This window comes from Bombina bombina, chromosome 4 (genome assembly GCF_027579735.1).
Source record: "Bombina bombina isolate aBomBom1 chromosome 4, aBomBom1.pri, whole genome shotgun sequence".
Lineage (NCBI taxonomy): Eukaryota > Metazoa > Chordata > Amphibia > Anura > Bombinatoridae > Bombina > Bombina bombina.
The window spans coordinates 724,539,667-724,552,639 of record NC_069502.1 but is presented as its reverse complement, the minus strand read 5'-3'; the positions used below and the strand labels follow the sequence as shown (position 1 = coordinate 724,552,639).

The 12,973-nt window shown below is 39.3% G+C and overlaps 1 protein-coding gene across 6 annotated transcripts in view; it reads left to right on the top strand.

The window, feature by feature from the left end:
• The window catches only part of QKI (QKI, KH domain containing RNA binding), a 226,529-nt gene that overhangs the window by 90,622 nt on the left and 122,934 nt on the right, over nucleotides 1-12,973 (top strand). The window lies entirely within an intron of this gene.

Sequence of the window (12,973 nt, the reverse complement as noted above, 5' to 3'; positions counted from 1 at the left end):
GTTTACCGCTTTGGATTATTTCATTTAAATCAAATTTGTATATGTATTATCTGGTGTTTGCGGTTTATTTCTCAAAGTATATGGAAAAGGTTTTGTCAGGTTGGTCTCTTTTATTTATTTAGTAGTTAAATACGAATAAATGTTGCACTTGAAAATATTTGCCTCTGTTTAAAAGCACATGATATCCTCAATTGCTCATTTTATGCCCTTTAAAATATATATATATTATTATTTTTTTTGTTAATACAGAGCATTTTTCTCCAACTTTAGCAGTCCATTATTATATTTTGCCTTGGGTACTTACCACAACACTAATCCACCATCCTCTCTTAGATTTGTCCATACAGTAAGGTGTAAGGCTTTTTCTATATGGAGTAGCTATGCCCTAATTTAACTAGAAAAGCTAGGTTGCAAATATATGCTTGTCCTGTTACAAGATAATAAATTGCTTGGTTAAGGTGGTGGTGATGAAGAATATTATTTATAATAATCTTTTACATTTTAAAGGGACAGTCTACTCCAGAATTTGTATTGTTTTAAAAGATAGATAACCCCTTTATTACCCATTCCCTAGTTTTGCATAAACAACACAGTTATATTAATACACTTTTTACCTTTGTGGTTACCTTAGCCTCTGCAAACTGCCCCAATATCTTAGTTCTTTTGACAGACTTGCATTTTAGCCAATCAGTGGTGACTCCTAGGTAACCCCACGTGCGTGAGCACAGTGTTATCTATATGACACACATGAACTAACGACCTCTAGTAGTGAAAAAGTGTCAAAATGCATTCAGATAAGAGACAGCCTTCAAGGTCTAAGAAATTAGCACATGAACCTACTAGTTTTAGCTTTCAACTAAGAATACCAAGAGAACAAAGCAAAATTAGTGATAAAAGAAAATTTGCAAGTTATTTAAAATTGCATGCCCTATCTGAATCATGAAAGTTTATTTTGGACTAGACTGTCCTTTTTAAACTTAAAGGGCACATGAAAGTCAGAATTATTTTCAAGAGACTTTTCAATTTATATTTTATCCATTTTACTTGTATCCTTTGTTTAAAAGCATACCTAGATAGAATTAGGAGCAGCAAAGCACTACTGGAGCTAGATGGTGATTTGTGGCTATGTATGCCTCTTGTCTTTGGCTCACCAGATGTGTTGAGCTAGTGCATTACTTGCAGTGGTTAAACACAATTGTCTACAAGCAGTACAGCGATAAGAAAATGCTCTATTATATTAAAGCATTTTATCTTTGTACTTTTATGTCCCTTTTAAATTAGGGGTTTTACTATCTCTTGTTCTGTGATTTTAATTTGTACAATGTATTTTAAATTGTTAAAAAATAAACAGAAGCAATGCATCTCTTATTAGTTAATATAAAGTAAGTTATATTCTGTAAATTGGTGCCTACTCATATTAGCCAAAGAATACATTTTGATAGGCAGATGGCAATCAGTGATAGGATACAGAAGTAATGTGAGCTGATAAAGTGTTTTTCAAGTGATGAAAAGGAAAACTATTCGGCTTCAAGCATCTTAATAGATTCGTGATTTATACCTTGAGGCCTAGAAAAACAGACGATGAGTGTCTTAATTTACTGACAGTCCTCATTGCCCCTAGTTAACAAAAATGCCAGGGCTCAGCGTGTGATTCAGCAGTGTTTGCTTCACAGCTGCATCTTTTTTAGGTCTTACTTGCTGGCTCAAATGTCTTCTGTATGCTACAAAGTCATTGTTTTGCCATTTAAATGTCAGATGTGTTGGGGAAACATCTGTGACAATTTAGATATCATTTTTGTTAGTGTGATTTTTAAAGTGCAAAAATGATGTTACGGTTTGGCTTATCAGGTTATAAATTTGTTGAAATAAAGCAAATGTTTATAGATCTTCTTAATCTGTGTTTGCTTTGTTAAAGAGATAGAAACATAGTGCAATATAATTAGAAGACTTGACACATAGTTTTGTCCGTATGTTAATGTTGCTTTAAAGAGACATTCAATTCTTTGAGATGGTAATATAAAATGATACATTGTAAATATTAAAAAAAACCTCTACAATATACTTTCAATATTTACTTTGTCCCTTTTTCCTGTAATTCCATTCTGAAATGCTAAGCATTTCAGTTCTTGGTAGAAGTGGAAGTGCAGAACACCGTTATATTCCACGCAGCCATTGGCTGCACACTCTAGTGAACTTTTTATAACTGTCCCTAATTGGCCACAACAGAGAAGGTAACCAAAGTTACAACATGGCCGTTCCCATTGTTTTTATAGACACTAAAACTTTACACTTATTTTGTCTATTTAAACAGCTAATGAAACTTTAAAAAATACATCTACATGTTATTCTCAGACTAATCTTTTCTTTAACTGCATTATTCTATCTAACATTTATTTAGTGTTTAATGTCCTTTTAAGATAATAGGTCAATATAAAAATGTTCATGGATAGGAAGTTAAGTATTAAATAGTTGTGTGCTGTATAAAGAGATCTAGATCTATAAGATACATGAGTATATTCACAGATTCTTTATCTGACACGCATACACACTCCTGTCCTGAGAATCTGATGCACTGCTCAGGTCCATTTAAGTTAGTCATGCATAGCACCACATCATAGGGGTTTTAAAACCATTATACTTTTTGTAACCCTTACATGTAAAAATTTTATTTATGTGTTTATTTTCAACTGCTTTGGGGCCGTCAATTTTAGAGAAAAACTTGCCCAAAGTAAAGGAGAATTTTTAACATTTTTACTATCACTCTATTTAAAAAGAAATAGAGCTTTATTTTTTTTATTATTATTTACCTTTTAGAAAACTGTATAATTAGTTTATAAAAGTAGACCTAGGCGTTTTTGCCATTGCTTTTGGTTAATTAGAAGGCTAGATCTGCGCACCACACTTATTCCTGGCGGTGAAGGGGCTAATCAGATAGCTTGTAAGGTTAATTTTAGCTGTAGTGTAGAGATTCCCCTCCCACCTGAAACCTCCTACCGATTGATCCCTCCCTCCCTGGTAAAGAAAGAATGATCATTTCTTCTGTACCATATGAAGGCAGATGCCTTCTGCCTCTGGCTAAAGTCTTTGCTGTCACAGCTGACATTGGGGACCAGAGCATGGGGCAGGAGTTAAAGTAGGTACTACGTCAGCACGGTACGCTGAGCAAAGTATCCGCTGACGTAGTATCTACAGTACATCCTTTAGGCTTAAGGTGTAAAATGAACTTAATGAGCCCTTCCTTTAGTATTACTTAAACAGAAATAGTTTTGTTTACATTATGATTTTACATACAGTATGTGTATTTGAATGTTCTGTTATAAGTTGGTTGCTCTTTTCAAGTTTACTTCTGTAAACAATATGTTTCCCCTTAAAAGATTTAATGTACAGTTTTTTTTTTTTTTTTTAAATAAAAAAAAATGCATTAAATTGTATATATTCATTACAATAGTTAAAAATTAATGCTGAATTTACCCTTTTTTTTCTTGTGAGTCTTGAGTATTCTTTTTCATTCAGCTTGTTAGCTGACACTAGCATACAGTGATCAACAAGCTAGATATCCATTGTGCTAATGCAATACATTTTTAAATAATTTTTTCAATGTACTTCCATTTTGAAAGATAACATTCAATAGTTATTTTACTTTCTGTTGCTGTAATTTGACTTGACATACTGAGCTTTTCTTGAATTCGTATTAGTTATTCTAAGATTGTGTATATGGCATTGATACGAGTCTCAAATTTCTCTGATTGGTTACAGCTTGGAGACCAGGAAAACAGAATTTATGTTTACCTGATAAATTACTTTCTCCAACGGTGTGTCCGGTCCACGGCGTCATCCTTACTTGTGGGATATTCTCTTCCCCAACAGGAAATGGCAAAGAGCCCAGCAAAGCTGGTCACATGATCCCTCCTAGGCTCCGCCTTCCCCAGTCATTCGACCGACGTAAAGGAAGAATATTTGCATAGGAGAAATCATATGATACCGTGGTGACTGTAGTTAGAGAAAATAAATCATCAGACCTGATTAAAAAACCAGGACGGGCCGTGGACCGGACACACCGTTGGAGAAAGTAATTTATCAGGTAAACATAAATTCTGTTTTCTCCAACATAGGTGTGTCCGGTCCACGGCGTCATCCTTACTTGTGGGAACCAATACCAAAGCTTTAGGACACGGATGATGGGAGGGAGCAAATCAGGTCACCTAGATGGAAGGCACCACGGCTTGCAAAACCTTTCTCCCAAAAATAGCCTCAGAAGAAGCAAAAGTATCAAATTTGTAAAATTTGGTAAAAGTGTGCAGTGAAGACCAAGTCGCTGCCTTACATATCTGATCAACAGAAGCCTCGTTCTTGAAGGCCCATGTGGAAGCCACGGCCCTAGTGGAATGAGCTGTGATTCTTTCAGGAGGCTGCCGTCCGGCAGTCTCATAAGCCAATCTGATGATGCTTTTAAGCCAAAAAGAGAGAGAGGTAGAAGTTGCTTTTTGACCTCTCCTTTTACCAGAATAAACAACAAACAAGGAAGATGTTTGTCTGAAATCCTTTGTAGCCTCTAAATAGAATTTTAGAGCACGAACTACATCCAAATTGTGCAACAAACGTTCCTTCTTTGAAACTGGATTCGGACACAAAGAAGGCACGACTATCTCCTGGTTAATATTTTTGTTAGAAACAACTTTCGGAAGAAAACCAGGTTTAGTACGCAAAACCACCTTATCTGCATGGAACACCAGATAAGGAGGAGAACACTGCAGAGCAGATAACTCTGAAACTCTTCTAGCAGAAGAAATTGCAACCAAAAACAAAACTTTCCAAGATAATAACTTGATATCAACGGAATGTAGGGGTTCAAACGGAACCCCCTGAAGAACTGAAAGAACTAAATTGAGACTCCAAGGAGGAGTCAAAGGTTTGTAAACAGGCTTGATTCTAACCAGAGCCTGAACAAAAGCTTGAACATCTGGCACAGCCGCCAGCTTTTTGTGAAGTAAAACAGATAAAGCAGAAATCTGTCCCTTCAAAGAACTTGCAGATAATCCTTTCTCCAAACCTTCTTGAAGAAAGGATAGAATCTTAGGAATTTTTATCTTGTTCCATGGGAATCCTTTAGATTCACACCAACAGATATATTTTTTCCATATTTTATGGTAGATTTTTCTAGTTACAGGCTTTCTGGCCTGAACAAGAGTATCAATGACAGAATCTGAGAACCCTCGCTTTGATAAAATCAAGCGTTCAATCTCCAAGCAGTCAGTTGGAGTGAGGCCAGATTCGGATGTTCGAACGGACCTTGAACAAGAAGGTCCTGTCTCAAAGGTAGCTTCCATGGTGGAGCCGATGACATATTCACCAGATCTGCATACCAAGTCCTGCGTGGCCACGCAGGAGCTATCAAGATCACAGATACCCTCTCCTGTTTGATCCTGGCTACCAGCCTGGGAATGAGAGGAAACGGTGGGAACACATAAGCTAGGTTGAAGCTCCAAGGTGCTACTAGTGCATCCACTAGAGTCGCCTTGGGATCCCTGGATCTGGACCCGTAGCAAGGAACCTTGAAGTTCTGACGAGACGCCATCAGATCCATGTCTGGAATGCCCCACAATTGAATTATTTGGGCAAAGATTTCCGGATGGAGTTCCCACTCCCCCGGATGAAATGTCTGACGACTCAGAAAATCCGCTTCCCAATTTTCCACACCTGGGATGTGGATTAAGACAAGTGGCAGGAGTGAGTCTCCGCCCATTGAATTATTTTGGTCACTTCTTCCATCGCCAGGGAACTCCTTGTTCCCCCCTGATGGTTGATATACGCAACAGTCGTCATGTTGTCTGATTGAAACTGTATGAATTTGGCCTTTGCTAGCTGAGGCCAAGCCTTGAGAGCATTGAATATCGCTCTCAGTTCCAGAATATTTATCGGGAGAAGAGATTCTTCCCGAGACCAAAGACCCTGAGCTTTCAGGGGTTCCCAGACCGCGCCCCAGCCCACCAGACTGGCGTCGGTCGTGACAATGACCCACTCTGGTCTGCGGAAGCTCATCCCTTGTGACAGGTTGTCCAGGGTCAGCCACCAACGGAGTGAATCTCTGGTCCTCTGATCTACTTGTATCGTCGGAGACAAGTCTGTATAATCCCCATTCCACTGACTGAGCATGCACAGTTGTAATGGTCTTAGATGAATTCGCGCAAAAGGAACTATGTCCATTGCCGCGACCATCAAACCTATTACTTCCATGCACTGCGCTATGGAAGGAAGAAGAACAGAATGAAGTACTTGACAAGAGCTTAGAAGTTTTGATTTTCTGGCCTCTGTCAGAAAAATCCTCATTTCTAAGGAGTCTATTATTGTTCCCAAGAAGGGAACTCTTGTTGACGGAGATGGAGAACTTTTTTCTACGTTCACTTTCCACCCGTGAGATCTGAGAAAGGCCAGGACAATGTCCGTATGAGCCTTTGCTTGTGGTAGAGACGACGCTTGAATCAGTATGTCGTCCAAGTAAGGTACTACTGCAATGCCCCTTGGTCTTAGCACCGCTAGAAGGGACCCTAGTACCTTTGTGAAAATTCTTGGAGCAGTGGCTAATCCGAATGGAAGTGCCACAAACTGGTAATGCTTGTCCAGAAAGGCGAACCTTAGGAACCGATGATGTTCCTTGTGGATAGGAATATGTAGATACGCATCCTTTAAATCCACCGTGGTCATGAATTGACCTTCCTGGATGGTAGGAAGAATTGTCCGAATGGTTTCCATTTTGAACGATGGAACCTTGAGAAATTTGTTTAGGATCTTGAGATCTAAGATTGGTCTGAATGTTCCCTCTTTTTTGGGAACTATGAACAGATTGGAGTAGAATCCCATCCCTTGTTCTCCTAATGGAACCGGATGAATCACTCCCATTTTTAACAGGTCTTCTACACAATGTAAGAATGCCTGTCTTTTTATGTGGTCTGAAGACAATTGAGACCTGTGGAACCTCCCCCTTGGGGGTAGCTCCTTGATTTCCAGAAGATAACCTTGGGAGACTATTTCTAGCGCCCAAGGATCCATAACATCTCTTGCCCAAGCCTGAGCGAAGAGAGAAAGTCTGCCCCCCACCAGATCCGGTCCCGGATCGGGGGCCAACATCTCATGCTGTCTTGGTAGCAGTGGCAGGTTTCTTAGCCTGCTTACCTTTGTTCCAGCCTTGCATTGGCCTCCAGGCTGACTTGGTTTGAGAAGTATTACCCTCTTGCTTAGAGGATGTAGAACTTGAGGCTGGTCCGTTTCTGCGAAAGGGACGAAAATTTGGTTTATTTTTAGCCTTAAAAGACCTATCCTGAGGAAGGGCGTGGCCCTTATCCCCAGTGATATCTGAAATAATCTCTTTCAAGTCAGGGCCAAACAGCGTTTTCCCCTTGAAAGGTATGTTAAGCAATTTGTTCTTGGAAGACGCATCCGCTGACCAAGATTTTAGCCAAAGCGCTCTGCGCGCCACAATAGCAAACACTGAATTTTTCGCCGCTAATCTAGCTAATTGCAAAGTGGCGTCTAAAGTAAAAGAGTTAGCCAATTTAAGAGCGTGAACTCTGTCCATAATCTCCTCATAAGAAGAATCTTTATTGAGCGACTTTTCTAGTTCATCGAACCAGAAACACGCTGCTGTAGTGACAGGAACAATGCATGAAATTGGTTGTAGAAGGTAACGTTGCTGAACAAACATCTTTTTAAGCAAACCCTCTAATTTTTTATCCATAGGATCTTTGAAAGCACAACTATCTTCTATAGGGATAGTAGTGCGTTTGTTTAGAGTAGAAAGCGCCCCCTCGACCTTGGGGACTGTCTGCCATAAGTCCTTTCTGGGGTCGACCATAGGAAACAATTTCTTAAATATAGGGGGAGGGACAAAAGGTATGCCGGGCCTTTCCCATTCTTTGTTTACAATGTCCGCCACCCGCTTGGGTATAGGAAAAGCTTCGGGGGGCCCCGGGACCTCTAGGAACTTGTCCATCTTACATAATTTCTCTGGAATGACCAAATTGTCACAATCATCCAGAGTAGACAGCACCTTCTTAAGCAGAGCGCGGAGATGTTCCAATTTAAATTTGAATGTAATCACATCAGGTTCAGCTTGTTGAGAAATTTTCCCTGAATCTGAAATTTCTCCCTCAGACAAAACCTCCCTGGCCCCCTCAGACTGGTGTAGGGGCATGTCAGAACCATTATCATCAGCGTCCTCATGCTCTTCAGTATTTCTTTCATGTAATTAGCAAGAGTCCATGAGCTAGTGACGTATGGGATATACATTCCTACCAGGAGGGGCAAAGTTTCCCAAACCTTAAAATGCCTATAAATACACCCCTCACCACACCCACAATTCAGTTTTACAAACTTTGCCTCCGATGGAGGTGGTGAAGTAAGTTTGTGCTAGATTCTACGTTGATATGCGCTCCGCAGCAAGTTGGAGCCCGGTTTTCCTCTCAGCGTGCAGTGAATGTCAGAGGGATGTGAGGAGAGTATTGCCTATTTGAATGCAGTGATCTCCTTCTAAGGGGTCTATTTCATAGGTTCTCTGTTATCGGTCGTAGAGATTCATCTCTTACCTCCCTTTTCAGATCGACGATATACTCTTATATATACCATTACCTCTGCTGATTCTCGTTTCAGTACTGGTTTGGCTATCTGCTATATGTAGATGAGTGTCCTGGGGTAAGTAAGTCTTATTTTCTGTGACACTCCTAGCTATGGTTGGGCACTTTGTTTATAAAGTTCTAAATATATGTATTCAAACATTTATTTGCCTTGACTCAGAATGTTCAACTTTCCTTATTTTTCAGACAGTCAGTTTCATATTTGGGATAATGCATTTTAATTTAACATTTTTTACCTTAAAATTTGACTTTTTCCCTGTGGGCTGTTAGGCTCGCGGGGGCTGAAAATGCTTCATTTTATTGCGTCATTCTTGGCGCGGACTTTTTTGGCGCAAAAATTCTATTTCCGTTTCCGGCGTCATACGTGTCGCCGGAAGTTGCGTCATTCTTTGACGTTATTTTGCGCCAAAAATGTCGGCGTTCCGGATGTGGCGTCATTTTTGGCGCCAAAAAGCATTTAGGCGCCAAATAATGTGGGCGTCTTATTTGGCGCGAAAAAATATGGGCGTCACTTTTGTCTCCACATTATTTAAGTCTCATTTTTTATTGCTTCTGGTTGCTAGAAGCTTGTTCTTTGGCATTTTTTCCCATTCCTGAAACTGTCATTTAAGGAATTTGATCAATTTTGCTTTATATGTTGTTTTTTTCTTTTACATATTGCAAGATGTTCCACGTTGCAACTGAGTCAGAAGATACTTCAGGAAAATCACTGCACAGTGCTGGAGTTACCAAGCTAAGTGTATCTGCTATAAACTTTTGGTATCTGTTTCTCCAGCTGTTATTTGTATTGCATGTCATGTCAAACTTATTAATGCAGATAAAATTTCCTTTAGTACTGTTACATTACCTGTTGCTGTTCCGTCAACATCTAATTTTCAGAGTGTTCCTGATAACATAAGAGATTTTATTTTTTAAATCCATTAAGAAGGCTATGTCTGTTATTTCTCCTTCTAGTATACATAAAAGTCTTTTAAAACTTCTCTTTTTTCAGATGAATTTTTAAATGAACATCATCATTCTGATACTGATAATGGTTCTTCTGGTTCAGAGGTTTCTGTCTCAGAGGTTGATGCTGATAAATCTTTGTATTTGTTCAAGATGGAATTTATTCGTTCTTTACTTAAAGAAGTGTTATTTGCATTAGAAATAGAGGATTCTGGTCCTCTTGATTCTAAATGTAAACGTTTAAATAAGGTTTTTAAATCTCCTGTAGTTATTCCAGAAGTGTTTTATCTCCCTGATGCTATTTCTGAAGTAATTTCCAGGGAATGGAATAATTTGGGTAATTTATTTACTCCTTCTAGACGTTTAAGCAAATTATATCCTGTGCCATCTGACAGATTAGAGTTTTTTGAGACAAAAATCCCTAAGGTTATGGGGCTGTCTCTACTCCTGCTAATGTTCTACTATTCCTACGGCAGATAGTACTTCATTTAAGGATCCTTTAGATAGGAAAATTGAATCCTTTCTAAGAAAAGCTTACTTATGTTCAGGTAATCTTCTTAGACCTGCTATATTTTTAGCGGATGTTGCTGCAGCTTCAACTTTTTGATTAGAAGCTTTAGCGCAACAAGTAACAGATCATAATTTTATAGCATTATTATTATTCTATAACATGCTAATAATTTTATTGGTGATACCATCTTTTGATATCATTAGAGTTGATGTCAGGTATATGTTTCTAGCTATTTTAGCTAGAAAAGCTTTATGGATTAAACTTGGAATGCTGACATGTCTTCTAAGTCATCTTTGCTTTCCCTTTCTTTCCAGGGTAAATAATCATTTTAGTTCCTTTCCTCACAAGGAACAAAAGCCTGATCCTTCATCCTCAGGAGCGGTATCAGTTTGGAAACTATTTCCAGTTTGGAATATATCCAAGCCTTATAGAAACCTATAGCCAGCTCCTAAGTACCTATGAAGGTGCGGCTCTTATTCCAGCTCAGCTGGTATGGGGCAGATTACGTTTTCTTCAAAGAAATTTGGATCAATTCCGTTCTTAATCTCTGGTTTCAGAAACATTGTTTCAGAAAGGTACAGAATTGGCTTCAAGTTAAGGCCTCCTGCTAAGAGATTCTTTTCTTTCCCGTGTCCCAGTTAACACAGCAAAGGCTCAGCATTTCTGTAATGTGTTTCAGATCTAGAGTTGGCTGGAGTATTTATGCCAGTTCCAGTTCTGGAACAGGGGCTGGGGTTTTATTTTATCTCTTCATTTGTACCAAAGAAGGTCAATTCCTTCAGACCAGTTCCGGATCTGTCATTATTGAATCGTTATGTTAGGATACCAACATTCAAGATGGTTACTGTAGGACTATCCTGCCTTTTGTTTAGCAAGGGCATTATATGTCTACAATAGATTTACAGGATGTGTATCTGCATATTCCGATTCATCCAGATCACTTTTAGTGTCTGAGATTCTCTTTTTAGACAAGCATTACCAGTTTTGTGGCTCTACCGTTTGGCCTAGCCTCAGTTCCAAGAATTTTTTTTTTTTTCAAAGGTTCTCGGTGCCCCTTTTTTCTGTAATCAGAGAATAGGGTTTTGGTATTTCCTTATTTGGACGATATCTTGGTACTTGCTCAGTCTTCTCATTTTCGAAGAATCTCATACGAATCGACTTGTGTTGTTTCTTCAAATTCATGGTTGGAGGATCAATTTACCATTCAGTTCATTGATTCCTCAGACAAGGGTAACCTTTTTAGGTTTCTAGATAAATTCAGTGTCTATGACTCTGTCCTTGTCAGACAAGAGAAGTTTAACATTGATATCAGCTTGTCAAAACCTTCAGTCACAATCATTCCCTTTGGTAGCCTTATGCATGGAAATGTTGGGTCTTAGGACTGCCGCATCAGATGCGATCTCCTTTGCTCGTTTTCACATGCGACCTCTTCAGCTCTGTATGCTGAACCAATGGTGCAGGGATTACTCAAAGATATCTCAATTAATATCTTTAAACTGATTTTACAACACTCTCTGACATGGTGGACAGATCACCATCGTTTAGTTCAGGGGGCTTCTTTGTTCTTCCGACCTGGACTATAATCTCAACAGATGCAAGTCTTACAGGTTGGGGAGCTGTGTGGGGGTATCTGACGGCACAAGGGGTTTGGGAATCTCAGGAGGTGAGATTTCCGATCAATATTTTGGAACTCCGTGCAATTTTCAGAGCTCTTTAGTCTTGGCCTCTTCTCAAGAGAGAGTTGTTCATTTGTTTTCAGATAGACAATGTCACAACTGTGGCATACATCAATCATCAAGGAGGGACTCACAGTCCTCTGGCTATGAAAGAAGTATCTCGAATTTTGGTTTGGGCGGAATCCAGCTCCTGTCTAATCTCTGCGGTTCATATCCCAGGTATGGACAATTGGAAAGCGGATTATCTCAGTCGCCAAACGTTGCATCCGGGCGAATGGTCTCTTCACCCAGAGGTATTTCTTCAGATTGTTCAAATGTGGGAACTTCCAGAAATAGATCTGATGGCTTCTCATCTAAACAAGAAACTTCCCAGGTATCTGTCCAGATCCCGGGATCCTCAGGCGGAGGCAGTGGATGCATTATCACTTCCTTGGAAGTATCATCCTGCCTATATCTTTCCGCCTCTAGTTCTTCTTCCAAGAGTAATCTCCAAGATTCTGAAGGAATGCTCGTTTGTTCTGCTGGTAGCTCCGGCATGGCCTCACAGGTTTTGGTATGCGGATCTTGTCCGGATGGCCTCTTGCCAACCGTGGACTCTTCCGTTAAGACCAGACCTTTTGTCTCAAGGTCCTTTTTTTTTCCATCAGGATCTGAAATCCTTAAATTTAAAGGTATGGAGATTGAACGCTTGATTCTTGGTCAAAGAGGTTTCTCTGACTCTGTGATTAATACTATGTTACAGGCTCGTAAATCTGTATCCAGAGAGATATATTATAGAGTCTGGAAGACTTATATTTCTTGGTGTCTTTCTCATCATTTTTCTTGGCATTCTTTTAGAATACCGAAAATATTACAGTTTCTTCAGGATGGTTTAGATAAGGGTTTGTCCGCAAGTTCCTTGAAAGGTCAAATCTCTGCTCTTTCTGTTCTTTTTCACAGACAGATTGCTATTCTTCCTGATATTCATTGTTTTGTACAAGCTTTGGTTCGTATAAAGCCTGTCATTAAGTCAATTTCTCCTCCTTGGAGTTTGAATTTGGTTCTGGGGGCTCTTCAAGCTCCTCCATTTGAACCTATGCATTCATTGGATATTAAATTACTTTCTTGGAAAGTTTTGTTCCTTTTGGCCATCTCTTCTGCCAGAAGAGTTTCTGAATTATCTGCTCTTTCTTGTGAGTCTCCTTTTCTGATTTTTCATCAGGATAAGGCGGTGT